The following is a 25640-nucleotide window of genomic DNA, read 5'->3' as shown; positions in this document are numbered from 1 at the left end:
TTTCTGGACAATATTTGTCATTGTTTTGTGTTTTTAATTGATTTCCAATAATAAATATATCCATACGTTTGCATAAAGAAAGCATATTTGCCCACTCCCATGTTGATAAGAGTATTAAATACTTGACCAGTTCTGATATAACTGATGCTATTGCAGCATCTAGGGTTACCTCTCAAGCAGCCGCCATTGTTGTTTAGAGCAAACAGTCGCCTCTCCGTCTCATCTCATGCTATGATCTCACCGGGTCCCACACTGACCTAAGCTACGCCCATAGCTGCCAGTAGCTCCTCACAGGATGCTGATTGGTTCGTCTCTGGTTTGTTGGACACAGATACATTACTTGAAGCTTGACACGATGGATTTTTGTCTGACATTTGATTAAGCGATTCTTGCGTGATCTTGTGACATTGCGAGAATCCAGCCACCGTGCAACGTTATTAAAGTGGAACATGTGAATGTTAAACCATCAGAGTCAGAATCGCACAGAACAACAAACATGCAGTAATCCTTCAAAATGACATTATTTGAGCCGAAGAGCCTCACACGCATCACAAAGAGCTGGATGAAAAACATGGCATGCAACATAAAATTTGGTATTAAGTTAAAGTCAGTGTGTCTGCACACTTGAGGGCAAGTGTGTGTTTGTATGTTTATTATCTGACAGTGTGAAATACTACAGGGTTAACTGTGATTCACAAACTGTCACACTACACTTTCCATAATATCACAGGGATTTACAGTTTAATCCAGGCAGGGCGTCATTGGCAAGCGATTTAATTTAATTATGAAATAATATTTCGGTTACATCATGTTTCCTTATTGTTGACTGGCATTGGAATCGAGGCACATCTGTGTGGATATGCCCGTGCATATTGTGTATGCGTGTATCAACAAGGGCTGCTAAGTTTTTCCCATGCCTCATCCTTTGCTGATCATCATGAGTTGAGCTAAACCTTTGGAAACCGCAGTGAAGTAAAGCTGTGCTGGCTTTGTTAGGTGTTAGGCTGAGTCCACCACAGTCTGGGTGGCAGACTGAGGGCTGAGACTGACTCAGCTGAGAGCCTTGTGACTTGTGCGGTGTGCCCAGGCTCGGACGGCTTCAAGTCTCATCAGTGCGTCTGATTGAGAGGCGGAGAGAGGCGGGGGTTCGCAGACTGGCACAGCGCTCGCTCAGACCTGGCACGGGTCACTGGATCAGGGGCGAACTTCCTTTAACCAGGGCTGTGGAGGAGAGGGGTGGGGGTGGGGAGTAAAGAGGTAGCGAGGGTTTAGGTGAGGGGGCTGAATGGGTATCATATTTTGCATCTCTAAAAGCTAGCTCCGACAAAAAGAGAGGCGTCCGTTCCCCTCCCTGACCTGATAATGCACGGCAGGACCCGAATGGGGGCGCCATGCTAATGAGCGCATGTGATTAGTGTGACATAGTGAGCGAGCAATGAGGGGGGAGGGGGAGTCGGGGTACGGGAAGGGGGGGCGTCTATTGGCTCTTAATGGGAAGTGAAGGACCCCCCTTTCCCAGCAGTGGCCCCCCCTGGGCTGGTTTTTAAGGGGTCATTTTGGGCTGTGCTGCAGATTAATGATGGGCCATATACTAGCAGATAGAGAGGTGGTGGTGGTGAGGGTTAACTAAGACAAAACTAAAGCTGTGGAAAAATGCTAATTCACCATTGGCTCGGCGAAGAGGTGAGGGGGTAGGGGGGCGACGACAAGAGGCAGGGGGTGGAGGTGGAACGAAAGGCAAGAGTGTAGCATGCGAGAGATATTTTGGGAAGGGGGCTTAGAGTGTGTGTGAGCGTGGGCACGTCTGAAAGCTGGAAACAAAGGCAGCGAGCGAGCGAGGCCTCGGACCCCGGGGCCTCCAGCGCAGAGAAACTCAACCCCCTGTTGCATGCTGCTCTGATTTAAAGTCTGAAAGCTCATGATAGATTTAACCCAGAGACTGTCGGACAGTGACATAAACACTCAAACAGCTCAGAGTCGCCTCTAAAAGGTCCAATATGTACGTGCAGCACAGGGCCCCATGTTGAAACACTAGGCTGTCCACCACTGGCTTTGCTTTAACGCTGATTTATTTGGGAACGTATTATTATGAGAGGACGGGATTATAAGTTTTACATGTGCATGGAGACTAATAAGCGTTTCTGTTTGTTCACAGAGCAAACAGGGCGTTATTATAAATGATGATGGGTGCAAAAAGCTATAGAAAAGAATCTGTTCATGTGCAAGTAAAACTTTTTAGCGAAACACAATAAAGTGTAATGCAATGACACAGTCACAGAACTAGAAAGTGATGGAGACGCTATGCTAGGTCCAGGTTTCCCACAAGCTTCTTGAAATTATGCAGGAAAGTTAATCATTGCTCTGTTCATTGAGAATGATGAGGCCGCGTCCTACAGCGCAAGATTGAAAACACATAATTGCGGAGAGTGAAAAGACTGATGCAAAAGGCATACAGATGCTTTAACAAGAAATAGTGATTTGTTAGGTGTCACTGGGATGACACATTTGGCCTTTCAATGGCTGTGTAGTGCATGGATTATATTAAAGGAACAGTGTGTACCATTGATATTTATAATTATGTTTTCATTAGTGTATCATCACCTGAAACTAAAAATCGTGTGTTTTCGTTAGCTTAGAATGAGCCCTTCATATCTACATAGGGAGCGGGTCCTCTTCACAGAGTCTGCCATGTTGCTCCGCCATGTTTCTACAGTAGCCCCGAGCGGACGAACCAAACTCTGGTTCTAGAGAGAGACTTTTTTACATTTTTACGTTACCTGAAGGCCACCGTAGTTCTCCGAAGCGCTTGTGAAGCTGCGGTAACGTGAGCCGCAGAGTGCAAACCCGTGGTACCACCAGCCGCCGTCTGACTTTCATTGCTCCTAGAGTAGTGTTATTATGGTACGGATGGCCTCAGAGCGAGGCGAACGGCGTTACCACGGTTTTGCACTCGTCGGCTCAAGTTACCGCAGTCTTGGAGAGGAAGGAGTGAGCGGAGGGGTGCTCAGTTGGTTGCAATCTGCAACCACACCACTAGATGCCACCAAATCCTGAACACCGTACCTTTTAAGAAGACCTGGATACCACGTTCCAAGGTGGCGCCCCATTCACTCCTATGAAAATGGCTCAAGTTGCTCAAGTTTAGCACATGCTAAAAAGGCTTTTTTTAGGCCCATAGAGCAAATGTACAGTTCTTCTCCGGCTGAGCCAGTTGAGAGCATGTCATGTATTAAGCATTTTACACTACAGTGTTGTGATCCTGCTAATCAGAGCGAAGCCACCAAATCCCCTCCCTTGGTATCGTGTCTTTAACTACACAGCCATCACTTTACCAACCTTCAAATTATTATTGTGAAGATATTATTTTTTTACTGTGATAAACATAGATCAGTGAACTTCCATGCTGCTCTCTTAAATATTGTCCTTATGGAGTGCTGACAAATACATTTAAAATGATGAAAACTCCAAGACCAAAGTTGGCCTCACTAAAGCTGACACACAGTAGTGTGAGTCCGAACAGACACCCGTGCAGCCAGAGGAATAGGAGGTGGTCCTGCATTCCTGCTGCTTTCAGGTGGTTCCAGTGTGGTTTCTGTTGACCCACTTTCCCTCCTGTCTGCCGGCTGGATAACGCTGCGGTTTAGCAGCAACGAGAGTTCACACCCTGGGAATAGCTGGCAGCCGTGGAGGGAGGGATGGTGGAGGAGCGGACTACTGTAAGAGTGTGATTAATGAGCGAGTGTTATGGCAGCACCGCGGAGAACAAAGACACTAATCTACAGCACATGGAGGGTGGAAAACACTGCACATACCAGAGGGTGGATCTAAAAACTCACCCACGTCTGTTGGTTAGTAATAGAGCCGACAACGCCGGCTGCGGACACGCTGAAGGTGAATACTTGTCCGCTGATGGTGTGTTGCATAATGAACACTGCACAGAATGTTCCTGCAGCTTCAGAGTGTCATTTATTTACACTGAAAGTAAATAAGGGGATCTCTGGATAAGATTAATGTGTGCATGGACATGTTGTGTGTGTGTGTGTGCAGGTGTGTGTGTGTCAGGCATTGATTAATGTCCAAGTGCGATGGCATGGTTAATCTGGTGGGCTCAGGCTTCAGGCGTCTGTCCCCTCTACCGGCTGTGACAGGTGTTTGTGTGTGTGTGTGTGTGCTCACCTCACCCATAAATCACACACTAGGGCTAATTGATTCAGCTCTGGTTCTTATGCTGCTTCCCCACCAAATCCTTAAAGAGGCTGCTTTTTAACAGAGTGTTGGGTTCTGTTATGAAAGCCTCCATAAATTGCTCATGCGCTCTTCAAAAGACTCCACAGAGAGACGGCTGATTTATGACCCATGGCCACCAGCTCCACCAGCTCTAGAAACCTTCTACGGACCGCTGAGCTTTTTAACGCTTTGTTAGACTGTGTGTGTGAGTTTAGTGAATGTATGGTGGTACAGTTTGTTAACACCACAATGGTAAATTAAGTGGTAGGTGATCTATGAGCTTCAATCTGTGGTCAAAATAATAATAAACTAGAATCAATGCCTTGCAGTTTTATGCCTCCGCCAACCAGTCAAGTTGCAGTTTGCATGCATGTCTGTCCAAAATGTCATCACTTCATTATTTTATCCTGTTAGACATTTGTGTAAAATTGTCATAATTAGCATTTGAATTCTTGAGTTATGATCATAGACAGTATAAAAGAAGTTTACGTATTCACCAAGACGTCACCCATTGGTTTGTAGACTGCCTTTTTGTAGCCTCGAGTTCGTCATTTTGGCAGTTGCCATGTTGTTTTTTTGCAACCAGAAGTGACACAAGAGGGTGGAGCTAAGTACAACCGCAGAATAAGACATTTTTAGGCGACCAAAATGGTTATAATAAACTTTCTTGAACTGAAGACACTGAAGGTCTGGTAAGCTTACTTTTGTTTTTTTGTTTTTTCATTTTTTAACTTGTAGTCTTCGGCCCCAACCTACGCTGACTCAAGTGACATCACTCAATCTTGATTTCGACTTGAGACTTTTTTTTTTTAAAAGAAAGTCTATGTGACAAACTGGGAGTGTACAATTTAAAAGATGTGGGTGTTTATCAGACAGAGAGAGCCTACTGAAAGATCATCAAGTTGCATTATGGGAAATGTAAGAGCAAGGACTTTAGGGCATGATCCATACTAGAGAATAAAAGTCAAGATACCTCAGCCTCTGCTGCTTCTTTATTTAAATCTGTTACTCACAAGGCCCCCGCCTTTATGAATGTTCAATTCTAAATCTCTGGAGTACCCTTTTAAAATCACATTCTTCTAGATTCCTTAGATTGTATTTTACCTACTGTGGAACCGAATGGAAGACATTGGCTTCACTTCCTCTACAGCATTTGTCAACTTTGACAAAAATCAGTGCAGACCAGATGCTCACGGTGGAGAATGGATTACACAACTCAAATAAGTTTTAATAATAATAAGCTAATAGATTTCTGTATAGAAATGATTGGTAACTACCTTGATTGGTGAAATCATATATTTAAATTTGTAAAACTCAGGACAATGTTTGCAAAAGGGATAGCATATAGGCTAAAACTGGCAAGACGGTGTCTTCGGTTTGGTAATATTGTATGATTTGCTGTCTGGTTTCTCTGGCGGACTCTGTTTGTCCGTCTCTCTTTTTCTCTCTTGGAGTTGTGTTTTGTCTCTTGGTCCAGTTGGAAGCATTCGGCAGGCTGGCAGGAAATGAAAGCGCTCCCTGGTTCATCCCTGATGCTCCCCAGCCGCTGTCCGGCCGACTCTCTCCACGGGCCTCCGTCTCCAGCCCTCCCCGGTGGGCTAAGACCTGCTCAAGGTCTCCTCTGTGATGTGGGCTGCCCAATAAAAGCCAGCGCTAGCTGGATTCCCAGGCCCAGCTTCCCCCTGAGTCTTTATCTTTCACAGCGTTGGCTGAGGGTGAGGCCGCCAGAGAATTAGGTTTCACTCTGCTCACACAGACTGTCTCGCTCTTTGCCTCGTCTTGGCTGTGGCAAAACCAGGGTGGAAGGAGCTGGAGCAGCTAGAGGAGTGTGTGTTTGTGTCTGTAGTTGGGTTTCCATCTCAGCATTTTCCATTCAAAGCAAGAGGGGCTGATTGTAATAGATATTTATTTTACAAAATAATTCCTCAATATCTTAAAATAGTGTAATAGCAATTTTTTGTGAGTCTATCTTAATGTAATATTCTTATGCCATAAGTGCTGAGAGTTATTGGTCTCTTTGTTTTCCTGGACAGAAAAATCTGATATTGTGACAGCCCTAGTTTTAATAAGAAGTGCGCATGGCAACTACAGCGTGATAGGTATTATGTTATGGCAAATAAACTATGATTAAGATTAAGCAAATAAAACAGTTGTTTAAGGTTCGGGAAAGATCATAGTTACATTGCAGGTCTGTAGTGGGACACAAACTCCTCTAGCATGATATTCGGCAACACTAAACTTCCATCCTTGTCGCTATATAAAGGGTTTATTACTTGCATTACTACATATTCACTCTATATTGAATATTATTTAATTGACTTTCTGAACTCAAGTGAGTCTGAAAGCATATTTGCAATACTTGAGAAAGTCATAAGAATTCCTCCTTGTGTCTGTGGGTGTATTGAAGTTCCCGACTGAAGTTCTCTGATGGATAATTAATGTGCCTGAGCATGTAGGTGCAGTAATGTACATGTTTGTGTTTACATCAACCCAACAGCTGCACTGACTGCTCCCTGCTTCGCTGTCGAAACAGGAAAAGCCTTATATAACATATTACACACAGTAAAAGCTTAACATGCAGTCAGTGAGTTAATCTATAGCGCAAACACAGACACAAACAGGTGTGCACACAAACCACAAATCTAGGACTGAGTTGAGTTGAAGCAGACATGCAAACACACATGTACACATATGAAAAAAGGACAAACAAGTCTAAGCTGAAACGCAGAGTAGAATTTACACTATGGTCAGTCTGTCAAATACAAAAACACTGATACACCACACACACTCGTACCCAAACAGGGTTCACCCAGTCATTCCATCCTTGCGGCGGTGAAGCTGTTTTTCCATCGCTGGGCTCTTAGCGTGACTTCGTGGTCCAAACAGCAGTGAAATATTACATGGGCCGGGGTTATTAAAACTGTTATTAGCATGGCCAATTGGGGCTAAACAGGACCTGACTGTCACCCTAATGACAGGGTGGCTGAGGGCTGGGAAAAGGGGGGGAGGTGGGCTGCTGAAACCTCTGACCATCATCGAGCAAACAGCCCTAGTGGATTCTCCACCGCTAACATCCATCCACCACCAACCACCCCTCATCCCTCCATGTGCTCATAACTCTCTGGATCCTCTGCTGCTTGAGACAAATAAAACTGTGGTATTGACATACAAAACCACGGATACACACAGACATGGAGACAGAAAGGAAAACAGATAGCTATACACAAATGAATAACGACCTATGGATGCACAAATATGCATATAAAGGCAAATTCTCATATAAATAAACATGTTTATAGATAAATAAACACACAGGAGGTCTCAGTTCATTTTCCAGTACAGTTATGTAATTGGCATGACTGTTTGTTGGAAACAAAAAATACAATTTCTTCTTCTACCCCACAGCTGTTTATACTGTACATCAGATCATACTGAGATGGTGAATTGACCTCTATATAACTACATTTCAGAGAAATATATTGTACTTTTAACTCCACTACATTTATTTGAAAACTATACATTGCAGATTAAGATTTTATATACAAATCATAATCTGGTCTGTAACCTGACGCATTGTTGTAAACTACACAACTGTATATAAGAGATAGACTGTCTTGATCCCATGCAGGGAAAATTAAGGGTCTTAGCAGCCTTTAAAAATGAACTGATTGTCATCTATATTATGAGCCTACACAGTGAAGCATGAAAAAAAAAACATAAAAGGTACTAAATACTATATACATCATATCTGTGCATAAATAGTGACTACAAAGTGTACTGACACAAGAATAAATAAATAAATAATCTAAAAAAAAGATAAGAAACTTGCAATACATGTAAATAAATACACACATTAATTGCACTTAAAGGTGCAATGTGGGGTGCCCCAATAGCTCAGTTGGTAGAGCGGGCGCTCATGTAACAAGGCTGAGTCTTAACTGCGGCGGCCCGGGTTAGAATCAGACCTGCGGCCATTTCCGCATGTAGCCCCCTCTCTCTCGCTCCTCCTTTCTAAATAAACTGTCCACTGTCCTATCAATAAAGGCTTGAAAATGCCAAAAAAAAAATGTATCTTACTTGTAATGGAGTATTTTTATATCGTGGTGTTCTTACCTCTACTTAAGAAAAGAATCTGCATACCTCTTCCAGCACTGTGCATAACTCATCATAATCACCAGTGGCTGTTTTATTTAGCTAATCAAAGCTAAACAAAACTAGAAGGGCACTCTAAGAGCACAGACCTCCGCCAAGGCAAATGCCCTATCAAAAATAATAAGTGTAGCTGCCCCGTGATTCGGATCTTTTCCTAAATTTAATGGCTTCTTCCTTGGCTTCTGCTACATCCTTCCACCAAGTTTCATGAAAATCGGGCCCGTAGGTTTTCTGTAATCCTGCTGACAAACAGACAAACAAACCGACTGAAAACATGACCTCCTTGGCGGGTGTAATAAAGCCTGAGTTAACACAGGGTGGTCTGGTGGGCTAGCGGTTAATTTGCATCCCGTATCACTGTAGCACCCATGGTTCGTACTCCTCACATACACAGTCACTGTCAAATAAAGGCAAAGTGCCAGAAAAGAAAAAGCTTTAAAAAATAATTGAACACATTTCTGGTGTGCCTCGGATCTCTGTTGTTTCCACATGATTACTATTTTGCTCAAAGAGCACCCAACCCTACAATCTGTAACATCCTCTGGTTGTTTTCCAACAATATCTGCTTTATAATAATATGAAAGACTTCCAAAATCGCCAACGTGTATTTACACAAATCATTCAAAAGCCAATAAGCACATATCAAATATCTCTTTCCTCCAACTCAGCTTTATAATCCTCGTCTCGCCCACCTCTGTTTCCCCCTCTCTCTCCTCACAGATTGAACCCTGCAATAAACCAACTGAATATCTTCACACAGAAGACACACACACACACACACAGAGAACACACAACATAGCTGTAGCCCAGCGGGGTTCAGCTGGAGCCAGAGAGACCAATGTGGTTATCAGCATGTCTTAGTATCCAAAACAGAGTCATGCTAGCCCCCCTACCCCTCCCTCTGAGCCTCCACCACCGAGGCAAATCCATTCAGATATCCAAACACACAGTGGATAACAGAACTCTACACACCCTCAAACTTTCTAGTTACTTTTATTGCCTTGAAGCCTTAAATTAAAACACAATAAATCACATTTTTTTCCGCTTTCATTTGGACATACAGTAGGAATCAGTGAATACTTAACAACTGGTGAAAACAAGAAACAAAAAGGCCATAACACAACTTTATAATTCACTTTTTTCAGCTCATGATTCCCACCATTATTCAATAGACTATTATAACCAAATATTTATGATTGATTATGATTAGAAATTACAAACTTTCGTCTTCTTTAAAGGGAAACTTTGACGATTCTCAACCGGCTTTGTATTGTTGCAATGTGGGTGGTATGTGGAAATGAACGATGTTTGGCTTCCCTACATGTAATCGCCGCCCGGAGCTCCCTGCTCATTTGCCGGCGAGGGTCTGCCGGATCCCTTTAACTTAGGTAAAAGTCGGGGTGCCCTGGTGTAAAAACATTTAATAGTGTCCCACTGGCTAGCTCACGGCCACTGCTCTCATACGGCGGTTACAGCTGATAACGCCATTGTGGAAGTGTAGCACCCACCCTCCGGTTCCCTAGGTTAACACTGTGATCTCTGTCAGCGCTGTTGCCGTGGTTTTCACTGTTAACCTGTTGGCACCATTAGCTACAAGCCGTTACCATGTTGAGAGCCTTACAGATGCACTAGAAATGCTCCCAATCTCTTTAATTAAAAAGTGAAGCATCAGCTACTCCGAATCATAAGAATCTGATTTTATTTTCCTTTCCAGTCAAAGGTATTAAAAACTAGCAAATATGAAAAGGTTCTGTATGTGTATTGAAGACATCCACTGTACATACGTCCATATATTCAACCATCTATCCACTCATTTGTCCAAACATGCAAAGAGAAGGACTGAAAGACTATTTCCAGCTCAGGCTCCCTCTGTTTCACATCAACACATGGAGTGGGTTTGAACCAACAAACAAGAAGTCTGCTCTATGAAATACGAGCCCAAAAACAAAGCTCTCCCTTCAGTGAAACCCCCAACACCAGCGCATACACACACACACACAAATGCACACCTCAGTCTTAAACCCCCCATGATACACTCGTTCTCTCAAGACCCTTCACCTTCTCCACTTCCAACAGTTAATCACACACATGGGGTTGGGGGGAGGTGAGTTTGGGGGTGACGCTGGGGCAACAGTGAGTTGTGGCCCTTCGGACAGTCAACGCCGATGGAGCTGGTGAATGTGTGTGTGTGCACGTGTGCACAGATCTCCCCTAAGATTTACCCACAATCCCTTGCCTCCTCTGTGTTTCTTTGGCCTCTAATGGTGGCTGTCACGGACAATCGCCTGAGTCGGCCGCTGATTTACTCCAGGTGGCGCTTTGGCTATTGTCCAGCCCAAGGAGCTGCCCTGACCCTTGACCCCTGACCCCCGGGGTCTGCCCTGTGCCCTAACCAGAGAACAGGGCTGGAGTTGTTGCTGAGGAGAGAGGCGACATGGGGATTAGACCAGACGGAGTAGTTTGTGTGGAAACGGATACTCCCACAACTGTAGAGCCCCCGACCTCACAACTCACAACCCATTCTGATTTACATGCATCGTAACAGTGTTGGAGAGGTTACGCTGAGCAGTCACTGCTGTTAACATGCGATCCACATGATGTCGTTTGTTTTATATTATGTGAAACTTTTGGCAATTTGAAACAATACTTGTTTCTGGGATGTTTTGGTCATAGACGTGGCAGTGCAGTAATTTGAGGTTTTGAATCAGCTATCAGCAGTTTTACTCAAGAGAACCAATATTATCCAATCAATCATTCAGTCTGCATACAACTATGCTGAGCTCTGCTGTTTATTATTAGTGTTTAGTTGATGTTCATCAAACCATATATCTCTGGCTCTGCTTAAAATACATAATGCTGCAATTAACGTTGAAATCTTGACACAACAAGTGTCCTGTCTGAACTACTATGTATGTAGCGATCATTATTTTCAGTTTCTTTTATTTTTGAAAAATCAGGGGATGTACAAAGTTTCATGTTGAATTTTAAGCACCCAGTTCTAATGTTATCAGCCTATTAAATTGGTGTTATCAGTTTAGGTTTATGAAACAAAACTACGTGGTTAGGTTTGGGTTAAAATAAGTACACTTGTTACATAACCTACGTAACCTGCCGTTGGTGAAGTACGTTCGTTAGGTAACAAATGTACGGTGAAATAAGTCAATGTTGACTATTAGTTTCACACCTAACACAAACAGCGCCCTCCCGGGTGAAAGTCCTGTTATTGTTTGACCCATCCATCGCCCAGACCGCCACCTGGACTTTGTCGCTCTCACCTGGACTTTGTCGCCACCTGACTTACTCCTTTGCTCCTGTCATAATTACTACAGCCACTAGAGGTCGGTGTCATCTTCTTGTATTCATATCGGTGACTACTAGTAGGTGTAGCAGCCCCTTCTAACCCATATCTATTGATAACTGCTGGTAATGGACATTCAATCGACTGATAACATTCGAAGCGGGTGCACCTAAAGCCTGGTTCAGACTACACAATATTTCTTTCGGTTACGATGGTCACTATGTCAGATTAGGCATAAATTCTTGTCGTGACCTTGCCGCGAGACATGACAGACTACACGTCGGCCCCTGACCAATCGTCGCTGGTCGTCTTTCACAACGTGGGTGAAGTCATCAGGAAGGAAGTTTGATGCTAATGGCAGTTGCCTACTCACCGGGTCGCTGAAGTGCCTCTGCTATTTCACGACAGCTTTATTTCCTTTTTCACTCTGTCATGTTAGTCCCTCGAGGAAACATCAAAAAGGCTGGTGTTTTGTTGCCGTAGCTCCACAAATCTTTCCTTCATTTCACAATTCCACCTCACAGCACCAACTTCATTCCTATTTCGCTTCGCCATTGTTAACAGTTGTATGAGCCTTTGCAGCAGATCACCCTGTGCTCCTATTGGTCAAAGTCCCGCCTGTGACGGAACACGTCATGGAAGGCAAAAAAAATCAAACATGCTAGACTTTCTGTCGGGTCGTCGTGAAGTATCCCAGATGCACTGTCGGTTGTCGTCTACTCTGACACACGATTCTCGTGCATGACACTCATTGTCGTACCCTACGCCGGCCATATTGGGCTGTAATCGGACTGATATTGTGTAGTCGGAACCAGCCATACACCAGTGAAATTCAGATTCAGTAATCAATAACAATAAAAACTTTGCTCATGTCTTAATAGGAAATATGTCAACTAGTTCCGAGATCATTCTTTGTAGTCTTAAAAATGGTATTGGTAACTATTAATGTTACAAACAAATCTTTCTTCTTCATCACATTGGTTCATTTCATAGAGGATGCATGAATGAACATTTGTAATCCACAGTCTTATAATGGCCAAAGAGAGACAGTCAGGTTAGTCAGGAATGAAGGAAAATATTATCATGATGGCGGCGGTCACAGACGTGACCCTGTTAAGTCTGTCTCACTACAGTCGGTGGAATATATAGCCATACGACCAGATGCACAGCACATACTGTATATCAGCTGACCTTTGCACCACCTAAAACACCCATGGCATGCTTAAATATAGATTGGGTGTGCAACACATGAACAGTGATTAGAGTCATGTTAATACCACTGTGTATGACCTTATGAACTGTAACATACACACACATATTCTGTACATGCAGTCGGTAGGTGTGTTTACATGTACCCTGATATTCCACTATTAATCAGAATAAAAATACTTCATGTAACTACCTCAATCGGAAGAGACCGGCCCGATCCAGACCGGGTTGAGAGGGATGTTGTAAACCTTTGATAATCCGTTCAACTGCTACTTTATTAATGCTTAATAAATAATTTATTATTGCGTTATAGATCAGCAGTACGACATTTGTAAGAGCAACTTTGGATACCAGGTTGCAGAGCATTTCTTTCTCTTCATTACAGTAATTTTACGTCTACATTTAAATCAAATTCCAGCATGTACACAATTCCCTTTGAATGGGATATTAATACTCTTTCCGTACACATGCCGGAGCTGGCTATATATGTGTCCTGCTTACAACCAGGTGGTTGGTGGTTGGTGCTTGATACGTGTACGGTGTTGGTACACGACCGGAGCAGATGACAGCGAGTGAGCCGACAGACAGCAGCTGACAGTCTGGCTCAGTTACAGCCAAACACCACCAACACTGATACACCTCACCAATACCCTGAGGTCCATGTCTGGGTCACGGAGCTCCAGAGTTTACCGTGGCCTTTAACTCCAGTCTGGCCTTCTCACGCTGAGGTATTCCTTCATGTGGTCGTTCTGTTAGATGGAATCCAGTATGTATGGATGCAGATACAGTCGGTTTTATTGTAACCCTGCGTTCTCCAAGAAATTATGTTTATGCTGTATACTATAATTAGTTTTCCCAAATACGTTTGAGGGAAACAAAATTGCTGTCTGGATCATGGATCAGGCAACGTTTTTTTGAGTGAAGAGGCTGTTACATATTTGTGGTTGGGGCGGGTGGGGGGGCTTAAAGAAAACGCAGGACTGTAATACCAGAGAGCGGGATTCACATCCTGAGTCCTGTGCGTGGATAAGTTTAGGCTGGGATTAAGGTTAGGGAAAGATAATGATCTTGGTTAAATGCTAATGAATTAAACACATACTCTCTTGTGCGTTAAGTTATCTTTAAGTGCTGTGTGTACCTAAACATTATATACAAAACATTAATCATGCTGTAGTTGTTACACGTGGACATGGTATTGCAAGAGTAGATACTGCAGAGAAAACAAATGAAATACATTTCCTCAGTATGTTGATAAAAAACTAGGGCTGTCAAAGTTAACGCGATGACACTTTAACGCAAATTCATTTTAACGCTATTAATTCTTTTAACGCATTAACGTAACTAGCGATTTTTAGGCTGTAGCGGGCTCAGTTTTAAAGCTAGAGTGAAGATACTGACATCATATGAAACTAGAAAACTTAAGGAATCCATCGGTACCAACCATGTCATACTAGCTTATGCTACATTTTCGCGAAGAAAAACTGGCATGGCCATTTTCAAAGGGGTCCACTGACCTCTGACCTCAAGATATGTGAATGTAAATGGGTTCTATGGGAACCCACGAGTCTCCCCTTTACAGAAATGCCCAATTTATGATAATCACATGCAGTTTGGGGCAAGTCATAGTCAAGTCAGCACAAATATAAAAGTAGCGTAAAATGAAAATACTCAAGTACAAGTACCTCATATTTGTACTTAAATAAAATACTTGAGTACAAGTACAATAACACCACAGCAGTAAGGACATACAGTATAGCCCATATTTATATAGCCCTCAAACCAAAGGGAAACATATTTTATACTCTTTCTAGGTTCTCATGCTATAATCGATGGTTGTGTGATGTTAAACACCACCATAATTTTCTCTTTATTTATTATATTTTTTCTCTGTGTGTATAAAATTTACTGCCTGGATCCAGTTTTACCCCCTGAGATTATTAAAATTTTATTTCATCTTCTTGAAACTCATGATTTATGTAATTTATGAATTTTTGAAAAGAAAATTTAGTGCTTTTAGGTTACCATCCTCACATTTTACGATTCTTCCCTGACCAGACTGCAAACCAGCACTTAACCCAACACAGGCCTTCGCCAGAGACCGAGGCTGTAATTCAAAAGCCCCCCCTGTGTGTTAGTTATATAGGCTATCCCCCAGTTTACTTGCCTGTTCCGCCTGACTGGCATGGCGTAGACATGGTCCCTCTGTCTGACGGGCTCCGGTTGCACTGGCAATATAAACCTGCTGGAGATACTGTATAACAGAGCAGTCACATAAAGCATATACACACATATAGTATAAATGTTAGGTATTTATTGTAATGTACTGTTTAATATAACTGACTTTAAAGATATAAACATTAATATACACATACTCAAGAGTGCGAGAGAGCTTCACATATAGTGGGAAAAGGAAAGAGTGAAAGGGAATGCGGGGGGTTATGAGAGAGGACGTCTGGAGCAATAAAGGCTGGTACCAGCGTTCAGAGTTTAAGGGCCAACAGGGCTTCGGATATGAATCTCGCCCGAGCGCGGCGACCTCTGACCTCCTCCCAGAAGTCCCCGTGGGGTGCAGCGCCGTTATTGTCTTCATCTTTCTGCCCAACTCTCCCTGACCTCCTCTGTCTTCCATCTGCACAACTCCATTACGACCATTTATTTCACTGCTACAACTCTCTGCACATAAACTGCTCTTTTTTCCTCCCCTCCGCTCTATTCACACTCTGTCGTTCCCGTCCATTCATGGCCCCGGACAGAGCCATCGATTCATCGGCCGGACATGACCGTATTGTGTTAGAATGCGAGGATGAGAAAGGCAGAGAGAGACGGGAGAGTATGCTCGACCATTATGGCGACACTGAAGAGCAGAGAGCGGTCCTGAGGTCAACATGGAGGACAGAGGATGGGGGCAAGTGGGATCAACGTGGGACCAGCTTTAGATCGTTCTGTGTGTTGCGGGACATTTGGACCTTTCAGGCAATTGATAGTACGGTTCAAGAGGACTCCACGCAGATTTAACACCCATCAGTCATCCACTGTAAGCTGGAACAGATTTGACGTTACATGTCATGGGAAAAGGTCTTCTCTCTCTGCTAATTTATCACCCATTACTCATCCGTGAGCTAACGAACAGAAACAAATATTTTACATTTTATGTCAAAGGGAGAAGACCTTAGGGGGTTCCTGTAATCTCTTTCTGTCATCCTTCATACTTACATGTCTCTCAGGATTTCTGTTTCAAATGGTTTTGTATTATTTCAACCGTTAGCTACATGATTTCATTGATGTTTATATCTTGCTAAACTCTGTGATATATCATGGGAAAAGCCTTCCGGGGGTCTTTTTAGACAATAGCAGAAGGGAGTCGAAGACCAGAATGCAACACACTGGCAAACGCATGGGAATGATTACAGTACAAAGACTGTTGTTGTCAGGATGTGAGCTGCAGCTAGCTTCAACAAGACGGCACTGTCCAACAGGACGATGTTCCGGTGGGCTGCGATGCTTCGTCTTACACTGATTAGATTCCTTTATTTTTTCTACTAAGTGAAATCCTTCCTGCAAAAACACACTCATCTCTGTGCGTGTATGTATTTCTTCTCCGAGGTCAGAGAAGTAGGGTTACGTTGCATTGAACACACAGCAGGGGGTCACAGCAGGGGTTGAAACTTATACTGTACGTAAGGATCGAAACAACAAACTGTGTTTTTTTTTAATGTAAGATCTCCGGCACCACCGTGATCTTCAGCCCTGGAGGGATATCCGAAGCTTTCCGCCAGCATTTTAGCGGCTTGACACTTTTAATCATGACATCACCTCGCTACATGACAACAAACAGAACAAGATGTAACCGGATGACATTTTAGCTTAGGGACCATCGGCAATGCTCTTGGCCTCTTTCTCCTCTTCCTCATCCAACTCCTCTAAGACCTACTCCTCTTTCCCCTCGGGCCTCCTGGGAGTCACAGATAAAAAGGGGAGAAAGGAGTAAGCTCATAGTTAGGGTGATGCATTTGTGACTGAGGCCTAACAGATTGATATTCTGGCTGGGAGTATAGACAGACGAGATAAACGTAAGTATGTTACGATACGATATTATCAACATACTTAGGTCACAATCCGATCTTATTGCGATTTTAAACATTTTGCAATATTTTTGCGATAAGATATATTGTAATTTATTACCTTTTTTCAACTGAAAAGTATGCAGTTTGTTAACATCTGTTTTATGTTATAAGTAGGGCTGTCAAGGGATCCCTTTGAAAATGGTCTTGCCAGTTTTTTCTCACCAAATTTAGCGTATATTTTAAGTGTTATATAGCGTTCTTCCCGAAAAGCTAACATGACATGATTGGTACCAATTGATTCCTTAGTATTGATTTTTTTTTTACCCCACCCTTACTTCTTTACCATAACTTTGAAACTGTCTTCTTGTTGGGGTTTGAATTGGTAAAGGATTTGCCATCAATGTTGTCAATGTGTAGCTTTTACTTGACTGAGTGATCCCTCATTTTGTAAAGCACTTTCAAATATGTTTCCACTGGTGATCATACCCAACTCCAGACTTTTTTAAGTGTAAACTTTCCTTCACCCTGCCGGCTATTACTATGAACAAGAATGTGTTTTTAGTGAACCTGCCTGCTTAAATAAGGATTGAGGACTTCCATCTCGACCCTGCCCCAGTCAGCCGTAGCAACACACATTCCAGTGCATCATGGTCCACGTAGCCTCACAGCCTAATGAAGATGAGGTGAGGTGTGATGGGAGATGAAGTCATCAGGCGAGGGGAGGCGGTGGGAACGCAGTGGTGAGAGTCATAAATCAGAACTCATTGTCTGTGTCGGAGAATGTGTGTGTGAAGGGGTTGTGACTGGGTGGATGTGAAGGGGTGATGAGGGTTAAGAATAGGGCGGTGGGAAAGGGGGGGGTTCAATGGTAGGGGATAAGGGATGCGAGGGAGATCAGGGTGCGGTCAGTGTGATGTAATCCGCTGGACATCTGTGCTTCGATGACAGACAAGACACGCCGTGTTCCGGCACCAGGAGTTCTCAGACACACACACACACACACATTTATACGCAAACACACACACATGCACACACACCTCCCTCCCTCAGGGAGCTGCAGTGCTGTCCCTGTCTGGGAGCCAGAGACTTGGTACTAATGAGACTAAATGAGGCTGGAGCCTCTCTGCGAAGAGGTCACAGCTTGTCAAACAGTCAGTCAGGCAGCTGGTTACAATATTGGTTGGAGTATATGCCAAACAGTTTAACAACCTGTTAGCTATCCAGTCATTTAAGAAAAGAATCACGAAAAGAGTTACAACCAGTTCCCCAATAAACCAGTTGGTCTTTCAGTCCTTAAAACAGGTTAGCTCATTAACTAGCCAGCAACGAGCTAACTAGTCAACCAGCCAAATTGCTAAGTGGTCACTGAACCAGTCAACCATTTTTTTCATTCAACCAGCGTGCCAGATAAGAGCTAACTTTAGCTCTGCTTATGCTAATTAAAACTCAACCAAACATCTGTTAATTATTCAGTCAGTCAACCAGTCAATCAAGCAGCCAAGAAAAGAGTCCCCTAAACATTTACCCGAACAAACCAGTTGGCCTTTCGGTCCTTAAAACACCACCTTGCTAACTAGCCAGCAACTAGCTAACTAGTCAAGCAGCTAAATTGCTAAGTGGCCAGTGAACCGGTCAACCACACGACCATTTTGTCATTCAACCAGCTTGCCAGTCACCAAGAGCTAAATTTAACCGTGCTGATACTAATTAACACTCAACCCGTTTACCAAACACTTAGATCTTTCAGTCAGGTGGGTTAGCTCATTAAATTGGCCAAAAGACCTTTCAGACTACCGGACAACCAACTATTCTGTCTTTTAACCAGCCAACCAGTCAGCTAATCAAGCAGCAAGAAAGGGTTGCCCAGTTAGCCAATAAACCAGTTGCTCTTTCAGTCGGTAAGCAGATTAGCTCATTAAATAGCCAGCGACTAGCTAGCTAGTCAACCAGTAAAATTGTTGAGTGGTAAATAAACCAGTCAACCATCTTGCCTGCCGGTCACCAGGGGCTGAGTTTAGCCATGCATGTGCTGATTAAAGCGATGGGGGAGAAGGAGGGCAGACCGAGTGAGGGGGGGCATCAGGCTTATGTAAGACAAGAGCTAGGCCAAGCAGAACTGACATAGGCCAGGCCTTACGTTGCCTCAGTGTGGGGTAGAAAATTGTGCTGACCAAGGCTGCGGGTTGATTGAGAGTCCAGGGGGGGTCGCTGAGATTGAATGAAGTTTATTTGACTGCGGGTAATATAGGCTTCCTTCAAAAACAAACAGGACTAATTTTGTTTGCTGTGTGTTTTAGCAGCTGTGACCTCCTATATAACGAAGCTTGTCCCCGTCCTTGTAGCCTATGGGGGATTCCAGCTCCTGAAATGTCCGACATTGAGTCGACCCCAGACATATATGTGTGTTTTTATGTCTAGTGGATTTGAATTTGTGTAACGTATGGGTAGAGTAATGTGTGTACTGTGTGGATTCCTTTCAAGGTTGGGTAATGTCTTTGGTACAGGTGCAGGATGGAAAGATATACTGGACAATAGTCACCACACACTCAGACTCACATACTCGCGTTCACACCCACACACACACACACACACACATGCACACGCACGCACACACACACACTAGATCTCTTACAGCTCAAATAACAGAGACAACACAGTCACTCTGGCCCTTTTTAAAGCCAAACCAAGACTTGGACCAGACTATTCCCATGACTTAAGGGCTGGGATGGTGATTACACTGTTGCCATAGAGATGATTCAGATGACAAAATATTGTCAGTGGAGTATTCATGACAAAGTATTGCAGCAGATGTTTCATGACCAAAGAATTGTAGTTGTAAAACTCCTAATGGAGGTTTTGACATTCCTCCTAGCACATTTAAAATCTTAGAAATAAGCGCAGTGACAAAGGATTTGTCATTCGAAAACCTATTTAGTTCACATTCAACAGCAGATTTATCACACTCCTGAATACCACTGAATCACCCAACTTTAAGTATAAGACAGTACTTTGGGACACACACATAATCACGTACACAAATAGCGACACTTACAACTAAAGGCTAAAGTTTGCTGCAGAAAATTTGCACTTGAAATTGTTGAAAAACTGAAAGTAGTTGTAGTGGCAGTTGAAATATAATTTTTGAGAGACGTTGAAATGGCAGTTTAAATGGCAGGCCTGAAAGAAGTTAAAGTTTTAGCTCAAGTATAATGAAGTTAACCTGTCAATTTAAATGTGAGCATCACTTGAAGTGAAAGTATTGAAAGGAGTTGAAATGTCAATTGAAATGTAACTAATAAATTAACCTGGAAGGGTCAATTGGGTCAAAGTCCTGAAACAATTTAGTGCCGCTTTACGTATGAAAACTTACAACAACAGAAAACGTGTCAGTTGAAGCGTCAGCTTAAGTGTAAGCACTGAAATGAGTTGAGGTTTCTGTTGAAGTGTAATCACTGAAAGCAGTGGAACTCTCAGTTGACACGTAAGAGGTGAAAGCAGCTCTATGTCAGTTTATGTGGAAGTGGTAAAAGTTTCAAATTTCAGTTGAAGTGGAACCATTGAAGACAGTTGAAGTGTGTGTACTGTAAGCAGTTGAAATGTCAGTTGGCATGTGTAAGTAAGTAGTGACCACAGTAAAAGTGTCAGCTGCCAGATCTGAAAATAGTTGTCATTGTCAGTTGACTGAAAATCCGTTCAAATGTCAGCTGACATGTAACAGGTGAACGCAGTGAAAGTGTACGTGATGAAAGCACTTTCAATTTAAGTTAATGAGACAATAGAATGGCTCTTCTGTTACTTTGAAGGCCAACTGGAGAGCATTATGAAATAATGTGCTAGGGCATTTTGTTAAAATTAACCATGATAGAAGAAATAATAACCCATAAGTCACCTACATTTTCTATTGCAATCGCATGTATTTTTGCTGTATATCGTATTTACTTCACAGTGTGCTAATAAAGAAACATTAACACAAACAAACGGCGCATTTCCAACAGATCCCACGACTTGAGGGCGTCTTGATGTTTTCTATTAATTTCCTATGGAGAGCAGTTTGGCGAGTTTGGAAGGGGGGTGTTGCGCTGCGTTCGTCAGTCTGCATTTGCATAAAGTAGACTAGATTCAACTCAATGCAAATGAGTTCATCCAGCGTGACGTGCCTGGCTCACAAAACTTGGACCAAGCTATCAAACGAGGCGATGTAGTTTGACAATGAGACAAGATTCAGCAGTAGAGTAGCCTATTTCTCGCCTCAGAAATAGATTTGATGGATTGTTCAGACAGAATAACAGAAAGTTTATGAGCAGGCTGCCATGTTGTTTCGTGTTTGAAATGGCGAGCAGAGAACCAGGAACCAATCAGGGTACGTCAACAGTGGGCCACCTAAGTGGTCTGACTTCCTACAGAGGAGTCCATCTCTGTGCAGTTTGTCCAGTGTGAGAGGTCAGAGGTCAGGGTTGATCTGTAAAGGTCGGACCATCAGGAGTCCTCTCTGGTCTTAATCCTCAGGACCCCTCCCTGGGGCAGGTCAGCCATATACACATCACATAGGCTGCCCTTGCTTTGCCTGACAAATAATCATGGAACAAAAGTGGAGGCAGCTTTTCCCAGCGGTTTCCAGTCCGGAAAACAACTTCTCACAAAAACTTGACATGATTCATGTGTCCACTTTCTTTAAACCTGTTACAACAATCTTCCGTTGTAGAACTTTATTTGATGACTCACCACTGCATCAAGTTATTTACAGAATTATTGACAACAAATAAAATTAGGTAATTCCTGTTAGCATTGTTTTATGAGAAATATGTTTTATGTTTTATAATAGTAATAGCAGACAGATGGACATGTTTTTCTGATTTTCCCCGTCTACCGCCTGCTCTGTTTCTTTCCCCGTCTCTACTTCTTGATTCTAATCCTGCTAATTAAACTTTGAGAGCCTGCAGGGCTTCTTCTTCCCCCTCCCCTCATCATCTCCACAACTTTCTCACAGGGAGCATAAAGAGCTGGAGGAGAGTGGAGTGAGAGGGACTGAACAGAGGGTGGATTCATGGCGGCTCTGCTCTGCTTCTTATCAGTATCCTGGCTCTGTGAATGAAGCTCTTCAGAGGAGCTCCTCGCCCCTCGATACCCAATACGCCTCCAAAGCTATCTCTGAATCCCCACTGCGTGTGCACACACACATGCACACACATGCAGACCTTACATATACTACACATGTACAAATAGATGTGGAAATGGGTGTAAACATATGCAAAAGTGCAAAGTACGGCTGCAACCAGAGCTTCCCCCCCAAAAGGCCTGAGCACCCCCTTCAAATGTCCTCTTATTTTTCTAGATTAAATGTATTCATTTTCTTAATTAAACATTTTCCTGAAAGTGAATCTGACAAGATTAATTCTATTAAAATATGCGTAATTGTAGTAATTTCATGCAAAATTGACCTCGGTTGACCGGTGTTTGATTTGGTGCTCAAAACACATTCGTCAGAGAGATAAGTTTGTTAAAAAGTAAATGAAAGAAGTTTTAGTGCTGTGGCTGTGTGGTATGTTATGGATTGATTTCTTATTCTATTAAAACAAGCTAGAGGTTGGAAGTTGATTGTGATGCAAAAAAATCCTGTGCTGATAGCAAAGTGGAGAAATTTACGGCTAGTTTGGAGGAAGATGGAGATGAGCGGGTAGCGTGGCAGAGGAGGAATCTGAGGAAGAGAAGGGATGTGGAAATTGAAGATTATTTTCAAGCTGAGAATATGAGTGCAAGGGAAAGTTTTTAACTCCCTCTGCAAAGTAGTTCTGTTGCTGGCTCCGTGGATTTAAGTCAAAATCTGGGTGGAGGACCAAGGCGCCCTCAACTTAAGGTGTACCCCACTTGGCCATTTGGATTGGATTTCAACAAAGAGCATATATTGGCTCTTGGTATGAACAAAATCCTTGCTTGGAGTATCCGCTCAGTAGGGACAGATGTAGCTTTCTGTTATGCACGTTGGAATTTACAGTATATACTGTACACATCTGGTGGAGAAGAGCTTCACACATTCAGGTTTTAGAAACTGGAGAAAGCTGTTGAATCACTTCATCAATGGAAGTAAACATAAACAATCTAAGCTACAACGAGGAACTTTCTTTTTGTGTTGATTTTGTTGGTCCCTGTGGACAAAAGCGGTAGTGTTACAGAGCTCCAGAGTACCTTTATAAAACCTCTCATTTTACTGCAGCAGGGTCTGACAGTCTGCCCCACTTAATCCCGGTTCTGGTTCTCCTGTGGCTTCCTTCCCTCCAGCAGGCACAGCAATACTGCCTGGGCCTCCAGCAGCATGGTGTTTCTGTTGGCTCCCAGCGGGGACCGGCGGAGCAACGGGGCAAAGCTCTGCTCCTGGCAGAAGTAGGTCTCCACCACCCGCCAGAGCTCCGACTGCAGGTCGAAGGTGCCAGCGAAGCCGGACCTGGGTCTGTCCTCGGCAGACTGGTCGCTGCCAGAGGCCCGGCTGAAGTCTGAGCCTAAGGGATTTCTAGTGAACCTTCATGTTGTAAATTGTTTCGTCTATTTTCGCAGGGAATCGGACTATCAGTCATTAAGAATAACTATATTGGAAATAGCCAGTCTTCTTGCGGAAGGTCTTGTTTTATTTTGTAGGTCATATAGAGGCGTCAGTATTAAACTGAGACTGTTTTATAACCAGTTAAAAGTTCCTTCAGAAAAAGTGGTTCAAGCTTTTTAACAAAGCTTAGTGATGCCATCCAAGACTGTACAAACAGAATGCACGTGGTAATTGAGTCACTGTTTACAGCTTGTCAAACAATTGGTCAGTCAGGACGCCATCTGTAACTTTAATAATTAATTTTCAGTAGACCAACTAGTTGATTATTTGACTATTGTTTTCAGCAGTATTTCAAACTTACTTACAGTGTTGACTCAAACTTACATTCGGCTGCAGCAACACACTGAAGGCCTCCTGTCTTCCTCTTCCTTCTGTTATCAGGAGTATATGAGGTGCTGCCCCTCTTCAAGTAACACTGACATTTTTTGTGCATCTGTACTTCAAATGACATCACACATCTCTGCATGTGTAAGGTCATAGCTAAAACCATGACGGTGTGATGTCAACATGCAGCAGCCCAATCAAGCCCGAGCATCAACATTGCTCACTTAACGTCAGACTAACGGGGAAACAAACTGGGAAATCGCGCCACTAACCACCATGTCATAACACTGATCCAGTCCTGATTTATCAAGGCAAAACAACACCCCGGAACCTTATTTCCCAACGCTGAATGAAACCGACATTTCATTCTGATTTCCTGGTGCTCTTGCATGGTCTTCATGATGCTTATTTATCCAATTCACAGTAGCCTCTACTTAGTGGCCTGTCTGTAATGACTAGGAGTCGTTGTGCAGCTATGCGCTGGTTAGATCCAAATAAAAGAGGGGGGGGATATAGAGTATCCTGGCTTATTTTGCGGTGTGGGCAGACCCCCACCCCCCCCTCCATCCATCCCCCTGGTGGAGGCTGTTTTGGAGATGAGTGGGGGGGGGCGAGGGGGTTTATATTATAGGATATTAAATGGTAATGAGGGGCCTGGAAGCGCCGGGTCCATGGGAAAGTGGTCGGTGCGTCTCGCTGTGGCCCGGCGTCGGTCCCGAGACTCTGGGAGCCAGAACCGGGTCACCCTGCCGCAGAGGAGATCATTACAGGGTGGGGAGGTGGTGGTAGCAGCGGGGTGGGGGGTGGAGATTGAGATGCCAGACCCCATCGACCACTTCACCCCCCCCCCCCCCCCCCTAGTGCTCTTCCTTCCTCAAACCCAAAGTCCGCTGACCGCCCATGCCTGCCCTCTGGAAAGAACTCCAGCCGCAGTCGCCGGGCTCCACCAGCGCCGACCCCGGCCCCGTCGCCATGTCGGCCAAGCATCCAGACAACAACCTTGAGACGGACAGGAAACCGCCTGCGCCATGACACGACGATGGGAGAGGGTGGTGGTGGAGGGGGGCTCGTACTCGTACCACAGTGCTCATCTTAGGAACGTCCAGTGAAGAGATGAACGATAAAGCTACAGTGTGGATAACCACGAGGCACGGAAACGGGGAAGAGCGGGAAGCAGGGGAGGAAAAGAGAGCGGGAGACAGGAAGAGAGACAGAGGGAGGAGGACGAGCTCCTATTTCACTACATTCCTTTAATTCAACCAAGCAGTCAGCATATTACTGACAAAGCCCATACTGACAGCTCCCCACAGTGTGTGTGTGTGTGTGTGTGTGTGTGTGCGTGCCTTTGCATCTTAACTGAATATCAGCAGCTCGGCTTTAAGTGACCTGGAGACATACAACTCTAACAAAGTGTGTTATGTAAGCAAGCGCGAGTTTGTTTATGTGCATGAGACAACATAGTACATCACATTGCGTTAGACTGCATGCAGCATGTTTGGTAGTGAGGTCATGTGTATACAAGTTTTAACAAACACAAATCACGGTCTCCTCTACAAATGTATACGACTGGAGTTAGCTTCAGTTAGACTAAGATGCAGCATGACGTGTTACTGACGGGTAAGAGACGCTGTGAGTTTTGTCTGCATGCGACAGCCTTCACAATGTTTTTAAAGGAATAGTTAAAACAATGTGATTTGTCAAGTATTTAATACTCTTATCAACATGCCAGAAGGCAAATATGCTTGCTTTATGCAAATGTATGTATATATTT

General features: G+C 43.6%; 1 long non-coding RNA gene across 8 annotated transcripts in view; it reads left to right on the top strand.

Annotated features, from left to right (window-relative positions):
• LOC119495299 overlaps positions 1 to 25640 on the top strand; it is a 134248-nt gene that overhangs the window by 61835 nt on the left and 46773 nt on the right. Inside the window, exon 4 of one of the 8 annotated variants that reach the window (XR_005208432.1) lies at positions 5705 to 5897. The exons of the other annotated variants lie outside the window; for them this stretch is intronic. This is a non-coding gene — a long non-coding RNA (uncharacterized LOC119495299). Of the gene's footprint in view, positions 1 to 5704; positions 5898 to 25640 lie in introns of those variants that run through there. 8 annotated transcript variants of the gene reach the window in all.

Source organism: Sebastes umbrosus, chromosome 10 (assembly GCF_015220745.1).
Source record: "Sebastes umbrosus isolate fSebUmb1 chromosome 10, fSebUmb1.pri, whole genome shotgun sequence".
In the NCBI taxonomy this organism is placed as follows: domain Eukaryota; kingdom Metazoa; phylum Chordata; class Actinopteri; order Perciformes; family Sebastidae; genus Sebastes; species Sebastes umbrosus.
Note: the sequence above shows the minus strand (reverse complement) of the source record. Positions and strands in the feature narration are given on the sequence as shown.